Genomic DNA, 18429 nt, shown 5'->3' on the forward strand with positions numbered 1-18429 from the left:
TTCGGTAGTGCGTGAAAAGAGGCTTCAGCATCCGTATAGATATTATGCCTATTCATACCCAAAAGTAATTTTTTAAATCCTTTTTTATAAAATATGCTGTTGGGGTAAGTTGGCGGTAACGCACACGGGGTAAGTAGGCGGTACTATTGATAGTGCAAAAATAGTCATCATATATTTTTATTTCTGGAATTCACTCCAAAGTAAGAGAAACTTTTTCTTGTGTCTCTCGTCAATGAAATGGACAATTATTTCAGCCAAACGCATGAAGAATTTCGTAAATTTGCTTTTGAATATGGAATACGCGTCGAAGTCAAAATGACAGGGTATTGAGACTGAAATATAATGAGATATGTCGAATACTATACAGTTTTATTGAAAAGACAATCGGCACATTCCATATGGACCACTTATGTGATTGTATTCCTATTGAATTGCTTATTTTCTGGCAGTCCGCCAACTTACCCCATGCATACCGCCAACTTACCTCGAGGCTGGGGCAAGTTGGTGGCTTTTCCGCGTTACTTTTTTGTCTCTAGAAATGAAGATAACGTATCAAACATTTTAATAAAATTCAGAGATGTTGCCAACAGTCTACTATTTCATGCAACGTGTTCTATTTTGCATGATTTACCAAAGTCAAAGCAGTAAAAAATGAAAACTGAAAACTCCGCCAACTAGCCCCGGTCTCCCCTACCGTTAGTAGCACAGCTGGCTGGTTGGCTGGCTTGATTGCAGAGGGGAAAGGAGCTCTCTGGCCCGGAACTTCATTCTCATTCAAAAGTTCGGTATGGCTTGACGTCGCAGGTAAATAACTCTTACGTATGCGTTGGTGACCAACTGACATAAAAATAAATTCGCGTTAAACAATTACTAAGACTTGAACCGACAATCAATATCTCACCAAAGAAACCCCTTTACTAACTGCGCTATAGCGATACATGACAGTGTCTTCGCAAAGTGACATACATAAGTTTCGCTTGAGCGTGAACGATTCAAGCGTATTGAGCTGCGGCCCGTGCATGGCATGGGTATGGGACATTGCAAGTTGACGTCATATGAGTAAAAATGCTCGAAGATATGACACGATCACTTGCACTGAATCGGAATAAAAAAATTTCGAAGTCCATATAAACAAGCTCGCTGAGCTGTCATTTTTTCGAGCATTTTTACTCATACGACGTCATCTTGCAATGTCCCATACCCATGCATGCACGAGCAGAAGCTCTGCGCTTGGATCGTTCACGCTCAAGCGAAACTTATGTATGCCACTTTGCCATCACACTGTTATGTATCGCGTTAGCTCAGTTAGTAAAGGGGTGTCTTCGGTGAGACAATGATTGTCGGTTCAAGTCTCTTGAGTAAATTATTTTAACGCGAATTTCTTTTTATGTCAGTATGGTCACCAACACATACGTAAGAGTAATTTGCCTGCGGCTTTAAACCATACCGAACTGCTATGAGAAATAAGTTCTTGGTCAGATAGCTCCTTCCCCTCTGCAATCAAGCCAGCCAGCCAGCCGGTGCTGTGCTACTACGCGGTACGTTAGTTGTTTCTGCAATTTCATGTTTGACTATACTTATACAGTAGGGCATTGCAAACAATTTTTTTTTTAAATTCTCAAAGGCCCCCCCCCTCTCATATTGTGACAAATGTCAAAACAAGCTCAGATTCCAAATTTCACATCATTTGGACAATTTTAGACCCCCGCCCACTTCGCTTGAATTTTTTTGAAATTGGTGCTATGGAAAAATATGGAGGAAAAATACATTAAATGCAATAACTTTTGAAGTAGCAATCAGAAAATTAAAATTTATACCTCTTTTGAAAGGAAATAATCTTAGTATTTGAATGAAGATATATTTGTTTCTAGAAAAACACGGGAAAATGGGGTACTGGGTCATTTTGGCCCCAAAATCCCCTATTTTTAATGATTTTTCTGCTCCGTGATGCAAGTCATACATATTTTGTAGTTTTTCTAATGTGAAAATATCTTAGAAATCGAACGGAACTCTTTTGACCTTAGTCCGAATACGAGAAGTTGGGGTTATAGGGCTTTTTGTCAGTCATATTAAATTTTATCATTTTCTCATGCATATATCTCTATTATTCTTCAATCAATTTTCATAAAATGTAACTTATTGAACGTGTAAAATTCTGAGGAATAAATCAAAAATAAAAACGTTAAGCATAAGCATAAGCATAAGCATAAGCATAAGAGGAAATCAAAAATAAAAACGTTAAAGGGTAAAATTCAGAAACATCAAACTTTTTGATATTTACTCTACAAATCTCATTTTTTTATTATTTGTCCTAATACTTCAACTTCCCCTATTTTTCCAGGAATGAAACCTTTCTCATGTGATCCCTAAGCATATTTTACACTAAAAGTAGTAAATTAAATAAGAATTTTGTTGTTAAATGGAGTTAATATGTGCGATTTTATGATGAAAATGTGAAATCGACACTCTATGTCAGATAATTTGATGTTCCTGAATTTTACCGGTAATGAATCAATTTTTGTAATAATCCTAAGGATTTTCCACGTTCAACAAGGTATATTTTATGAAAATTGAGTGAAGAATAATAGAGATATATTCACGAGAAAATGATGAAGTTTAATATGAATGACAAAAGGCCATTTAACCCCAACTTCTCGTATTCGGACTAAGGTCAAAAGGGTTCCGTTCGATTTCTGAGATTTTTTCACATTAGAAAAACTACAAAATATGTATGATTTGAATCACGGAGCAGAAAAATCATTAAAAATAGGGAATTTTGGGGCCAAAATGACCCAGTACCCCACTTTCCCATATTTTTATAGAAACAAATATATCTTCATTCAAATACTAAGATTATTTCTTTCCAAAAGAGGTATAAATTTCAATTTTCTGATTGCTACTTCAAAAGTTATTGCATTTAATGTATTTTTCCTCCATATTTTCCCATAGTACCAATTTCAAAAAATTTCAAGCGAAGTGGGCGGGGGTCTAAAATTGTCCAAATGATGTGAAATTTAGCATCTGAGCTTACTTTGACATTTGTCACAATATGAGAGGGAAGGCCTTCGAGAATTCAAAAAAAAAAATTTTTTTTTGCAATGCCCTATTATACAGCTCATGAAAAAAAAACAAAACTCGGAAGCCTGAAACTCATGCCTCTTTGCATCTCTAAGCTCAAACTTTTACACAGAACTACTGCAACGCTCTTTGGAGCGAAGAAAAAAGTCGTTTAAGAACAAACATGACATGCCCCCCCCCCCCTCGCATTGGAAAAATGAAATAAACAGGTGGTTCGCTGAAGTGTTCCAATCACGTTTTTGCTTTGAAATTTAAAACCAATACCATTTATAGTCTAGAGAATTCGTTGTGGTGGTTCTGACATTGGGCCCACCAAGTCCGCTCCCGTCTTTTTCGCGTTTGCACGCACGATTAAATTAACTACGTTTGATATTTGGTATACTCCAATAATTATTATCAAGTTCGTCCTATACGTTGGAATGTTTATTGAGAGATTCACCGAAACGTACACGCCGCACCAACTGCTTCTTAAATGCCGCAGTAAGGTTGCCAGTAAGCTTTTGGTGTAACTAGCAATTGTATTTGTTATTTGCGCTTGAAATTTAGTATGTAGCGGTAGTAATAAGCCTCTTATTTTGGTTTAAACGCAAGGACAATTTTTAAAACAGAATTAGATTGATTAGTTTATCTCATTTAACCAATTTTATCAATTCTGTAATCTAAAAGGACTTTTCAATTCAGAATGAACGTTGTGAATTTGGCACCACTTGCACCTGGTATAATCAACCTGCACAAAACGTTGCATAACGCAGTGCTGTTTTCTGGAACAATATGTGTTATCCTTTAGCCCTTCTCCTTTTGTGGCACAGACCTGTTGGTTCATATTTATTTAGCCCTTCGTTATGCAAAATCGCGATATTATGACAGATGGGCTAAGCGCGGAGTATCATGAAGCGCGGCCGTTCCTTTCAATCGGGAAAGGCCGCGTGGAATTTTGGGGAAATTCGCTAATAATTAGGATGAAAATAATGTTTTATGCTTATAAAAGTTATTCATCTTTGTATGCAAAACCCTTCGTTCATAATTTAGGAAATATTTCTAAACAAATCAATCGTGCGAATGCTCTGTGCACGATTACATTTTTAATGGATACATTTCAAGATAAATGCCGTAGCTTCGTCAGTTTTAACTATTTTCACATACATGTTTAACAAACATATGACTACTAGGGTGGCACAAATTTTCATATTTAAATTCGTGTAGACAGTTTCCTATGTGTTCTAAAAAATGTACAATGCTAACTCCGGCAGATACTAGTACAGTGTACAACTTTTCCAAGAAAAGTAATAGGCTACGATTTCTGGTTCAAAAGTTATTCTGTATACCCAGTGTCTATATCGTTCAAGAAAATTGAATTTATCTGAATACCCTGGCTGATATTGCAAACAAGTTAACCAACCTCTCATTATAAAATTATTATTATGACAGAGGAACAACATCTCATAGTAATTTTCTGGCTAATAAAATTTTAAATGGTTTAACCTGTAGGAGAAGTATGATTAAAACCGATACCAAAAGCTTTAGATACCTTTTCTGAGTTGTCACAAAACCAATAAAATTATATTTTTTGTTTAGAATACTTGTTTGGAAGGTTCCTGGCAAGACCTATTTTTGTGAGGTCCTCAAAAAAAATTTAATAAAAAATAATTTTCGCTACACTTTATCATTGAAAACCTTTGTCCAACTGAAAAACATCTGAACGCCAAAATCTCATGTCAAATTTGCTTTGACAATCTATTTATTAATCTTTTACACTACTAACGTCTTCTTTGGAGAGTTTTTGACATTTGTCAGTTGGTCCAACTAGCGAATCAAATTCGTTAGTTGGACATAGGCTGTGGGCCAACCAGTGAATCACGACTGTATATTCCTCATTCATGACTATAATACAACCCGTGCAAAAACGGCTTTCGTTGATAATGGTTTGCCTCAAGGCGAGATGGATGTCGCAATAAAATCACCTCCCCGACTAAAAATGAACCCACCCTCCGCAACCGGGCCATTTGTAAACTTTTCCGGACCGAAGACAAGATATGTTTGGATCTATTGCAGATTTTTCGAGTTCTGATGAAGCAATATTCGGCGGTGACAGAAACATCAATAATTAGCCCTGATAAGCTTCTGGTGGAGGAAAATAATTTGAAGCACGCAAATTATATTGCTGGCAACGGGCCTTTTGCAAAGGAGTATAGTGTATATGTACCATCTAATCGGGTTGAATGTGACGCGGTCGTCCTCATGTGAGCTGTTTTACCCCTTTATAAGACAGTGGCAACTATATTATCGCCTTTTCTTTTCCTGCATGGACAATACAATAAACTCGATTTTGAATAAAATACTCTGCACCCTATAAGTTGGTGATCAAAATTTGTAAAAACAAGGATTTTTTATCCGAAAACGCGGTTCTTGAGTTGCAAAAATTACAAAGATCAAAATAAAATGAATCTAAATAGGTGGCAATGTAGTTGTCTCAAACCCATTCCAATGAAGGCTTCAAATTACTTTTGAAATGTTTCTCTTCTTTCTGAGCTTGCAACATCAGCTATGGATGAAAAACAACAAACAAACAACACGAAGTCAGAGAAATCGGGATAAGATCATCCAAAAAAATACCACCGCTCAGCACCAGCTAAATAGGATAATTCGAAACGACTAGCGCCAAGAAAGGTAGTTGTAAAGACATGTCGGTCACTAAGGTCAGCACCTCTAGATCGTTTCGCGTCTCGGCAGGTGACGATATTTACAGTAGACATCAGCAAGTTAGATATACCGCGAAAGTTGGACAGCAAGCAAAAAACAACAGCAATGGGAAATCTACGAACAATTAACACAATATAAAAAGAGTAAACACACAATCCCTACTGAGGTAATACCTAACGGTGACTGCGTAAGTTGAAGGCTGGAAGGAACAAGAGGTTTAGGTTTAGTCGGTAAGCTTACTACAAATCACTGCAGTAATTCGCACTGCCACGAGCCACAGGCAGCGCTGTCTGTTCAAGATTCCTTCTCGATAACATACATTGTCCCAATTTGTTGAGCTGAGTCGATTGATACAAAAGAATAGGGCCTCCAGACCTGAGAAAAGATCTTCAAAGTTTGAGGGTTGCTATTCCCTTCTTTTGTAAGAAACGAATAAAACCAACCCCCTTAAAAATGTCCTGAGCACTGGCCTGAACAGAGGTGGAGGTAAAAACAGTGAATCTAGCAATAACAAAAATGGTTACATAAAAACGGGCATAACGGTAGCTAGCTTAAGCTTTCGTTTGGATTTCTTCCTATACTATCCTTAAGAAATAGAGTTTCATAAAATGTGTTTACCGGGCGGTGGCAACTATATTGCCAGCTTTTTCAAAACAGTTTTTATTACGAAATAAATGTAGATTCTAAACTAAGTGAAAGAACCGTGTTTCCATTAATATAACATTCATTATTAGCCCCAAACTCTCGCCCTTATCAAGGGTTAAAGACCCCATGCTTCAGTCAGGGAAGGCACAGGATGTTTGCATTCAACATCAGTGGCAGCTGACAGGAATACGTCAACTTAGACTCTTATCGGGTGACCTTCGTCGGTTTTGCTCTACCTACATCCTCTTTGACAATGATCGTCTACCTGTTCGCCTTATTATGCCACGGGTAATGAAATGCAAAAATTGTAAACAATCAGGACACACAGCCTCCCATTGTAGCAATAAGGTACGTTGTGGGAAATGCGATGAGAATCATGTAGATGACTCCTGGGGGAGGGGTGTCGAAAAAAATCTTTACAGTGTGGGAAATCAACATAATCTCCCGACATGATGATACAGTGCGGAGAGAAACTGAATAGTTCCCTTCAGGGACGCTCTAAGGAATCTTTCGCAGAAATGCTGCTTTAAATAGGTAAGCCACAAGTCTCTACAAAAATCTATACTGGCTTGTCTACTGACGATGGTGACTCTGATGAACACCAGGAGGGAACATCTTCTGCTGCGCCTAGAAGCAATAGAAAAAGGAGGAACTTTTCCTCTCCTAAGATTCGTTGTAATGTTCAGAAGGTGTCTCTTCAATGTCCTCCAAAAATAACAGTACTTACTGGTGCAAAAACCGAAGCAAACAGCTCCTGGTCTCCGAAACCTGAGCTCAGAAAAGAAGTTCCCAGCACTGTGGACCGTATTGTTACAGAACACCCTCTTAAAAGCATCCTGGTAAGCTTTCTCACTGCAATAAAACATTCTTAATGCAGTTGACTGCAAAATAGCCCCTCCTTTCAGCGATTGTATCCTTCGATAGCTAATTCGAACAAGGTCACGAATTTGATCACTGTTTAACAGTAGCATTAAAAAAACATTATCCCGAAACTCGATCCTTTTAAAATTTATTATGCGAAACATGACGTACTTTAGAAATAGATTTTAATTTTGTTTGCTTGGATCGAGAACACTCTTACGGAAGAGTACTTTTGGGGATCAAAAAGTGCTATTTTTTCAATAGAATTAACCTGCCCTCGACACCAGGCATTGAAGATCTTGCGACATTGCAGAACTCTTTCCCGCACTGAACTTAGTTTTAGTTGATTTTAACTCCCACGGCATAGCATGGGATTGCTTTCATGATAATGATAATCGATATCTACCTCACTCCATTGACCATTTTGAACACCGGTGAAATGACACGGATCCCTGCTCCCCCAGTGCGCCCAAGCTCCTTAGACTTGTCCCTCTGCTAGACTCGGTTAGATTGCATGTGGAAGGTAATTCCTGATCGACACGGCAGCGATCCTCTGTCAATCTTAATCACTATTGCTAACGGCTTAAGGCCAACGAGTACAATCAATATTTCGTTGTAACGGGTGTACCGATATAGAACAATTAATAAATATTATTTCATTATTTATGTTCGGAAATAATTAGAACTAATAATATAAGTAAATTTATATTACGCCATTTGTCTCCAATCCATCAAAATTGATGATCGGTAAATAGTATGCCTGGCTGATAGAATTGTGTCTTGGCTATCAGCAGCAATGGGTACAAGTGATTTTATTATTATTATTGCCATTCAAATGAAATTCAAATGAAATAGGAATAACATTCGATGTTTAGGTGAACATCGAACGGCTTCACTAATAAATAATTAGCATAAGATAGCTCTCGGTTTTGTCGAATGTCGAAGGGAGGAAATGACTGCATCGGGCAAGCCAATTCCAAATTGAGCCACTTGGCTAGTGTTTCCGGATCCTCAAGAAGGGTCTCTACTGAATTAGAGCTTGATAGTCACTTCGTTTGTGGAAAGGTCGGAGAGCAGATCGCGTCGAGTAGAGTGTACCTTAGAATTGGAAGTTGGTACGAAATAGTGGTGTTAGTTATCGTAATGTGCACTAATTTTCATTTGTATAATTTTTAGCTCGATGTTGTTTAAATTAAATTAAAAAGCAATCTGCTCGTGCAAAGATTGCAGGAAACAAAGGAAGGCTAATATTGTTGGGTAAATGGCAGTTGGGTAATAAGGTTCTCGTTGAACAGCAGCCTGTTCGACAGACGGAATATCTCGGACCGCGCTATTACGGCCAATACTCGGTGATTTAGTCCACAAACGAACGGGCGGGAGCCAACCATAATGCCCGACCGGCACTCGGCGCAGGTATGCGAGTGTGTTAGTGTTACGGCCATACACGTGTAGTTTAATGAACCACCACTAGAAAACCCGTCGCATAACTGTCGAATATAGAACCATCACCCCCTTGGGTGATTTGTAGAATGGTAGGAGATAAAATGGTGAAGTTTGGGCTATGTCAACCGTAGAATAAAATATAAAATAGAAATGCTGTTTTCCTAGATTGTGCGTTTTGCGTTAGCTTACACCGCTGCCTTGATTCGGAGAACGTTGGTGATGTTGGGAGGAATCTGTTCACTCTACTTTCCACTTACAGGTTACAGAAGCTCTAATCCAGTGTTTTAGTCGGTTAAAGTTGATAGAATGTTGCGGGAACATTTGTTTCCTTCGGTCGACGCGAAATTGTCGTAAGGTCTTTGGGATCGAAAATTAGTGCAGCCGTTCGTGGTTGGCCTGAGCATTGAGTTCATTAACTTCCAAGCCGGGCAACTAAACATGACAGGTGATCTCTCCCAGGAGAGTGGCGCATAAGTCTCCGTGTTTGTTAGACCAATGAGGCCAAGCCACCGAACCGCTACATCGTCTGACCTCAAACGAAATAGTGATTGGAAGAGGTAAGCATCCTGCATCCGGTAAACTCGAGTCCATGCAAGACCTTCCTCCGGAGGAAGAGTACGGCTTCTTGGGTGGCTTTATTCTCGACACCGCTATTCAAGCTCAGAAAACGTGTCCCAAACGCGAACTCTCGTGGAAGGTCTCCCAACCCGTAGTGGGACAAAAAGTGTTGAAACGTGTACGCGAAGAAGGCCACCGGCGTACGAGATCAACCGGAATGGCGGGTTACCTGAGCCAATGAAATTTTTTATGAAAGCCAACAATCGCTTACTGTCGCTGGTTCGTTGACGGATTAATGAGAGAAACCGAACCTGAAACAGTACTAACGAGAGAGTTGGATATTCGATTTCGCCAAGAAGGTTTGTACGGATTCCGCCCCGGCACAGAAGATCTACCGCGCCGCTTCCCCCGCGGACGATAATGTAACAATAAAGCCCCAGGACCAGACATAATCAAATTTTACTTGTTAAAGAATCTGCCAAGAGACGTTTGTTGAATTAATTTAGTATGTTTCTTAAGAGTAACCTTGTCCCTCATGGCTGGAGGCAAGTGAAGGTCCACGCCATCAAAAAAAAACATGAAGAACAGCCTCCGATCACAACTTGTTTGGACGGATTGAAATGCTCTCTTCTATTCGGAAGTTAATCGAGAAAATGGTCCTGTTCTGTCTCGACAATTGGGCCGAAGCAAATAACTTACTGTCAGATACACAATTTGGCTTTCGTAAAGGCAAAGAGACGAACGATTGCCTTGCGTTGCTCTTAACAGGAATTCAAATGGCATATGCTAACAAAGAGCAGATGGCATCAGTTTTCTTAGTGACTCAGGGGGCTTGTTGTCTGAAAAACATATGTATTTTTCGCAAAGTTATTTGTCGACATCACGAATTAGCTACGTGTACCTTCCCCAGGGCTCATGTCTAAGCCCCTTTCTCTACAATTTTTAAGTGAATGACATTGACAAATGTCTTGTCAATTCCGTCACGCTAGGGCAGCTTGCAGATGCCGTTGTGGTATCTATCTAGGATAGGATCCGCCAGCTGGCTTCTTCTTATATTTTACTAATCCCTGTTGAAAACGACATACCCCCACTCGACCAATGTTGCCAAAATATTAGTTTTGTTTCGGTCGTATATTTGTTCTGATTAAAATATTCTATATTATGTACCAATTTCATGCTTCTTGAAAAATCAAAGATTTAGTCTTTATATCCGCATTTAAACGATCATAACGTTTTTTCCATCGGAATACAACAAAACAAAACAATAAACATTCGTTGTTGGACATTACGAAAAATATCTTCATGCCTCTTCATTTTTGTAAGTTGCTTTCTAAGTCAAGCAACCTCTGTCACAAGAATAATCTTCTCTGTTCGGATTTATTTTGAATATTCTAAAACTACTTTTCTGCAAGGCTTAATTTTTGTTTTGGAGCAATGTATAGGTTTGTTCCAGTACTACATGTGATCGTTTCGGAGAAAACAGCAGTAGAAAATACACGCTCCTATTTACACCTATGATCGATTCAGTTGAAAACTGTAAAATTCAACTGTATCGATAGTACCAAAGGAAGAACAAGAAGCGACTTCCGGGATAACTTTCTCCCTGTTTGCTCAGTACTTCCAATTTACTCGGTACTGGAACAAAGACAATTTTTACATGAAGTTCCAAATATTTTCATACTTTCGCTACACAGCCTGTTGATTTCGAAAAAAGGCATTTCCGCATTATTCCGCACACAGAACAGAATCCACGATAACCGCGCTACCGGATCTCTCGGGAACTTCAGTTCTGGATAATATGTTTGATTTCGTCTGCCAAATAATGCCTGCACTTCATAATTACAGACGGATGTTATAGAAAGAAAGCGGTATCTCGAGAAAACAAAAAAATCAACACAGTTAACAATCGTCGTTTTATGTTTGATATCACAATATGACAACACGTCCAAGCAGCCCTTTGGTACTTTTAGTTTCCAAGCCGAAGGTTTGCCTATGTCACTTTCGTCCAATCACGAGCTGGTTCAGAATTGGTTCAAAAACAGGGGACAGAGCTGGCGGATCCTATCGTAGGTATCCATTACAAATCCCAAAACTGTCGATTTGCAAGGACCATTGCAAGATGTCTTGGACAATTTGCCTACTTGGGCCCTCCAGCTGGGTATCGAATTCTCCAAGGAGAAAACTGAGCCAATCGCATAAACATGCGCCGTGTATTGTTCCGCCAGATCTCAACTATTAAATTACCTTCAGGCCCGAGTAAGGTCATCCAATGTCCCGATGCGGGATGTACTGGCAAACCGCGATCTCCTCTATATGTCCCTCGTATGTAGTTTCCTAAAAACCATCAATATATAAATTTACCTGCCCCTTTTATTTTTATTATCATTCTCAGAAGTGTCCTCTTCCACATATATCGTACATCCTTGATGGTTTGATGCAAGTGACACGAAACATCTCTGTCGAAAATGTTAACAAACGCGGAATTTGCAGCACAAACATCACACGCGCAACTCATCTGACGAAGACCGCCCGAGTCTATAATCGATGCCGTTGATCTCCCGTTAACTTGAACCCCTGTTTCTAATACCAAGGAATTTTTCCCTCCTCTCCATCTGATTTTTTTTTTGAATTTATAATAAAAGCAACGTTCGATTTTTAAAATAGCAAAATGAAATTATTTAGCACAATGCACTAAAAAATCAAGAAGTTTTCACCTTCACCATTAAGGGGTTATATACAAAGTTGGAACTCAAAAAATCGAATGAAAATTATTGAATATTCACACACTTTTGAAAATATCTGTGCGAAATTTTATCCAGGTCGGAGAACTAGATTTCAAAGTATAGCCGGTTCGCAGCGCGCTGGTTCTTTCGCGAATAAGGTGAACACAACAAAATTAAACGCAATGATATCGGAACTAAGTTTTTTGAAAAGTACCGTTGCGGTGAACGTGATTTCGCAAAAACTACTCATCCGATTTTCATTTTTTTTGAATTGTTTGTATTTACACTTGTACTTGAACGGTTGCTTTTTCATCTAAAAATTATCAATTCTTTGCAATGATTTTTTGTTTAAAACTCCATTTTTTGATCAACATAATTTTTTTTGAAGGAAATTCTTTTTTATTGGGAAACCGCTCCGTTCAAGTTTACCACAATACATTTTTCTTAAATAATCAGTTTACTTTTTTGATTTCAGTTGAGCGGTTCGGCTTGGAGACCGTTCATTGCAAACCTCTGCCAAAAAATACGCTTCGGGGATGGGGGAGTTCTGCCAATCTTGAATATTTTTTTAATTCAGCTTGTTTTTTCGAACTTCGAGAGTACTGCCACTACTACTTTCGCTTTTTCGAATAAAATTTGCATTAAGCACTTTAAAAAAATCACGAACTTAACTCACTTTTTCGCCACAACTTTGTATATAACCCCTTCATAGAGGTATATTTCAGTCCCTAGGGTGGCTCAGCTTATTGAACAAAGCCTATGTTAAGAGTTAGCATATTATGTACTAGACTACCGCCCCAATACCTCAACAGTAACAGTTCCTGGGGGTTCGTTTAGGGCGTATGTTTAAAAACAGGGCATTGCCATCACTAAACAAAATTCACATCAGATTTACAAACCATTTTGTAAGTTTCTATCACAGGGTGTCTACTATAAAGTAGCCTTTGGTATTATTGAAATATCTCATGAAGTATTCAGACTCCCATATGAATCTTTTACACCATCTTTCCAACATGATTGTAAATATTTAGAAAGTAAAAAATGGATCGAGATATAAAAATATTCAATTTGTTTATACTAATTTCCGAACTCTTAAGTTCAATAAAAAATCCAACTTTAATTTTAATTTCTTTCCATATATTGTCAAGTTTACGAGTTATTATTATGGTTATTACGGTATATGTACAATTTATTGAATAATAAGCTTAACAAATAACAATTGACACACTTTTTTTGTTAAAGGGTGTGAGAAATTTTTTTCGAAGAAATCGGATATTAACTTTTATGTGGAATGCACCCTTTATAGCAAAAAGCACCAATTTAGTACTTTTCGTTATGTTTGCATTCACGCCGCTCATTTTCCGGTCCACTTTACGTATAGTGGCGTTATAGTTTTCGTACCCCATCAATGTCGTTGCGCCCCATCCAGGTTGTTGCGCCCTATCCAAGTCGTTGCGCCCCAGCTTTAAATTGGCGACTAACCAGCAAATATTCTACAACAACTGCGCTAGTTCGCACGTCGAGATAATCGTAGGCTTGGTCTGGGTGAAGAATGATTATATTCTGCTCTTCTAATCTATCTAAAATGAATTTCAATTCTGATTCTAAAAAGTTCTTCGATATTACATTAATTTTCGCAAGTTGTATTACTTCGAAGATTGAATCAAAATGTTTTTGTATAAGTTCAATGTGGTATGAGATTTTGAATGCTTGTCTTATTGCCGTGAAGTTTTGATTTATAAAATTATTGATAATTAACGATTGCCTAGCTGCTATTAGCTGTTGTTTAATTATTTTTTGCTCGGTGTTAATTCTGTTAACATAATTTCATTAATACGTTTTTCTAGGTGTTTGTTCAATGTTACTTGGATGTTGTTTTGTTTAACAAGATCTTGGTTACTTTCTCTCAGCTCTTTAATATCGCTATTGATTTCGATAAGGTCATTCTCATCTAGATTTCCTGATACTGCTTTGATAGCTGTTCCTAACAGATTAAATACTCCTCTCTTGTGTCTGATTAATTTACTTGGCAATAGTTTCTTTTATGATTTTTTTGCATCTATTAACTTTGATTTCAGCATATACGTCAGGTCTGTGTAGTCAGTGAAAACTCTAAGTCCTGCGAGTAATATATAGTTCGATGTTGTTTAATAGTGGTTTGTATTTATCAAGGTCGATGACGTGGTAAACACGATGTCGTCCTGTTTTTATAAGTGTATTGCCTGTCTGTAGAGTCAATAGTCCGGGACTACTCGTGAGGTCGTAAAGTTGTATGTTTTGTGAAGTCGTTGTCGCAATAGTCAGGGTGATTAGCGTCATAAGGTTAGTCCACATTCTGTAATTTATTAAGAGAAAAGAATTTTGTGTGAACTCAAATGCGCCGAATATTTTCTTTATGTAGCTCTCGGCCAGCGTGGTCCTCAAAGGTTTTTCCCTTAGCTTAGACTACTGTGACTGGGAGAAATCGTTCCCGTCCCTTATTTCTCACACCTTGTGCTTTATTGTACACGGTTGCATCCACTGGTAGGATTGGTGGGTCCTCTCTCCCCATATTATGGTAGCCCAAATATTTCGATTTTGTTTTCTTTGACTGTTTAACTACCTCGTCAAAAATTTATTTCTATTTTCCAACATTTTGTGAATATCCAAAGGCCTTTCTTCTCCATCCTGTATTCCGTAAAAAATTTCTCTTAGCTTTAATTTCGTTGCGGAATGCACAGTGTTGTTATACGACGTGCATGCAATTCTGAAAATTTCTTTATCGGTTAGGTCAGGATATTCCGGTTTAATGCATCGGAAAATTTCACCCAAGGTTGAGTGAAACCTTTCGACTGTTCCATTACTAGAACTGTGGTTTGGAGGGGTGAAATGAATTTGGATAATTGAATTTTTGAAAAGCGATCTGACTTTGATGGATTTCATCGAAGGTTCATTATCTGAGATCATTAAATTTGGGGTACCATAAATGGAAAAATATTACGTTAGTCCGCTCCTCACGTCGTTGATGTTGCGAGATTTGATGGATACGATTGCAGCGAATCGCGAAAATTTGTCTATGAATGAAAAAAATATGTTTTGGGCTTTTTTGGATTTGGTGTTGATCCTAATTTTATTTTGTGTGGATGACGTTCATACTTGTTTTTGTTACAGATACGACAGATCCTAACAAATTGTCGAATCTTACATTTCTTCGCTGGGAAAAAATAACGGCTAGCAATTTGTTTGTTATTTTCCCCGATGCCCCGGTGGCTACTAGAATGTGTCTGTTCGATAATTAGGTTTTGGTCTTCTGCTGTTTGAAGATCGATGAAAAATTTCTGGGAGAAGAATATCTTGAACGGTTTGCCTCGGCTGAAGTATTTTTTGTAAACTATTTGAAATGTTTGCATCAAGTTTTTGAGACAAAAGGTACAGTTAGATCTTTTTAGATCAATTTTTTCTTTAAACATTTTGATGAGGTATGGAACTCCGAATGTGATTTTCGTAATAGTTCTTCTAAACATTCGAGGGAATATTTCCTCGTATTGCTCATCTTCGTTATAGCCAATTTTCAGAATAATTTGATTGCTGAAACTATTGAGGGGTAATTCGTTGCAAGGTATGTAAGCTGAATCATCTGTGTCAGCGGAATGTACCGTTGCATCGTCCGAAGAAACGTCGTGTTGTGAATCAGATTATGAGGTATCAGTTTCAGCGTCGTTAGCGTTCAGTTCTTCTCGTACTCTCGAGAGACTGTCGGCTACAATATTTTGTTTTCCTGGTCTGTATTTGATTTCAAAATCAAATTCGCCCAGGGAAAGACCCCATTGAACTAGTCGGTTATTGGTATCTTTGAAATTCAAGCCAAAACAGTGGCGGCGCTAAGGGGGGGGGCGAAGGGGGCAACCGCCCTGAGCGGCAAAATCAGGGGGCGGCATTTCCTACTCAATAAATTTCTTTAGTGTTTTTTAAAATCAATTTATTTCATTTTGGCAACTATTGACGATTCAAAAGGTTGGGGATCGGGATGATAGATGCGATAGAACAAAACTATATACTTATTGCAAGGTAGTAGTGGGAGTATGCAGACTAATTTGTTGGGATTAAACCAGGGAGCATACAGGTGGCTTGGTCCATGGCTAAGAATCTCTCATTCTACACGAATAATCAAATTTCAATTGTTACGGAATTATTGAACTTTTCTGTGAACTATTTTTCTTTTAATGCCTCTAACTCATAAAGAATACATTGTATTTTCAATTTTTTAATTCCATTGGAGAGGAATTTTCTTTCCTATTAAATTGTGGGTACGGTACCAGCATAGTAGATAAGACAAACGGTCTAATAAGTGTTCTATAGAAGTTTAGCTTCGTGCGGTAGCGAACGTTGTTCGACCGAAGATTTTTTTTGAGTAAGTATAACCGGCGATTAGCGAGGGGTAAACAAACCTGCAATTTCTTTTTGTTCAGTGATTTCTAGACGGGAGGTTATGCGAAAGCTTAAAAACGATAAAGTCGTTGGGAAGGGCAGAATCCCGGCTGTACTTCTAAAAATTAGGAGCGACTGACTGTGCGAAGCATATTTCCGAGGCATAATGATCCTCAATGCTGCCTACAAGGTCGTGTTCTGTTGGGTAGACTGCGCCCGTTGGCTCAATACTTTGTCGACGAATATCAAAGCGGGTTTCGAGAAGGACAGTAAACAACGGACCAAATGTTTACCCAGCGACAAATTCTGAATATATTCCGGGAAAACAATTTGCGGACTCACCATCTGTGTATTCAAGGCGGCATACGACATAGTAAAACAAACGAACTGTGGCAGATAATGCATGAGCGTGGTATCCCGACAAAACTGATTAAACTGATTCGTATGATGCTGGATAGGATAAAATCAAGCGTTACGAAGATATGATGTGCATAGGAACGGAACCGTCATCACAAGATTTTACGTGCTTCTTGACTTCGCGAACGATTTCGACATCATTGGTATTGATCGCAGAGCATTGCAGAAACATTGTTACCTTTTAAAAGGGCAGCTGCAAGAATCAGACTGATGATAAACTCTTATAAGACAAGGTACATGGTAGCTGGTAGAGAACGTAGTAGGCGTTTTGGTTTCGAGATGGAAATCTGTGGGGTACGGTACAACGAATTCATATACATATCTTCAAATACTTACTTTACCGTTCAGGCCTTGTTGTCTATTGCTGTATGCAGAAGCCGTCTCCACTTCACTCCGTCCATTGCTGCTTGTCGCTAGCCTCACCATGTTCGAAGGGTCCGCAGGTCGTCCTCTATCTGGTCGATCCACCATGCTCGCAGTGCGCCTCGTTTTCTTGTTCTTGTAGCGGCGCCTTCAAGAACTATCTTCACCGGATCGTCGTCCGACATTCTTACGATGTGTTCAGCCCACCGCAAACGTACTATTTTTGCGGTATGCGCGACGGATGGTTCTTCCAGCAGCTGATGCAACTCATGGTTCATTCGTCTGCGTTACGTTCCGTCTTCCATCTGCACGCCACCATAGATGGTACGCAACACAGTTCGTTCGAAAACTCCAAGGGCGCGTGGGTCCTCCACGAGCATAGTCCAGGTCTCGTGGCCATAGAGGACCACTGGTCTAATCAGCGTCTTTTAGATTTGGTTGACCGGAGTGTCCTCCGGAGTCCAAAGTAGGCACGATTTCCCGCCAAGATCTATCTCTGAATTTCTCTGCTGATATCATTGTCGGTGGTTACCAGTTAGCCCAACTACACGAATTCGTCGACCATCTCGAATCTGTCACCGTCAATCGAACTCGGGATGGGAGGTTCACAGTGTCGTCTCTAGAACCTCTTCCTCTCATGTATTTTGTCTTCGAAACGTTGATGGCAAGTCCAATCCTGCTGGTTTCAGCTTTCAGTTTGATGTACGTTTCCGACATCGCCTCAAATTTCCGTGCCATTATATCAATGTCGTTGGCGAAGCCAAGAAGCTGGACGGACTTCCTGAATATCGTACCACTCGTGTCTATCCCCGCTCTCCTTATTACACCTTCTAACGCAACGTTGAACAGCAGATACGATAGACCATCACCTTGCCTTAATCCTCTTCGAGATTTAAAGGGACTCGAGAGTGTCCCTGATACTCGAACAACGCACATCACCGATCCATCGTTGTCTTGACTAATCCTGTTAGCTTATCCGGAAAACCATGCTCGTGCATTATCTGCCATAGCTCATCTCGACCGATGGTGTCATACGCCGATTTGAAATCAATGAACAAATGATGTGTGGGGACGTTGTATTTGCGGCACTTCTGCAGTACCTGCCGAATTGCGAATATTTGGTCCGTGGTCGCACGGGAACCCATGAATCTCGCTTGAGAGTGCACCACGAACTCCCTTGCAAATTGTGACAATCGACGGCAAAGAATTTGGGACAGGACCTTGTAGGCGGCGC

The sequence above is a fragment of the Topomyia yanbarensis genome, chromosome 1 (assembly GCF_030247195.1).
Source record: "Topomyia yanbarensis strain Yona2022 chromosome 1, ASM3024719v1, whole genome shotgun sequence".
In the NCBI taxonomy this organism is placed as follows: domain Eukaryota; kingdom Metazoa; phylum Arthropoda; class Insecta; order Diptera; family Culicidae; genus Topomyia; species Topomyia yanbarensis.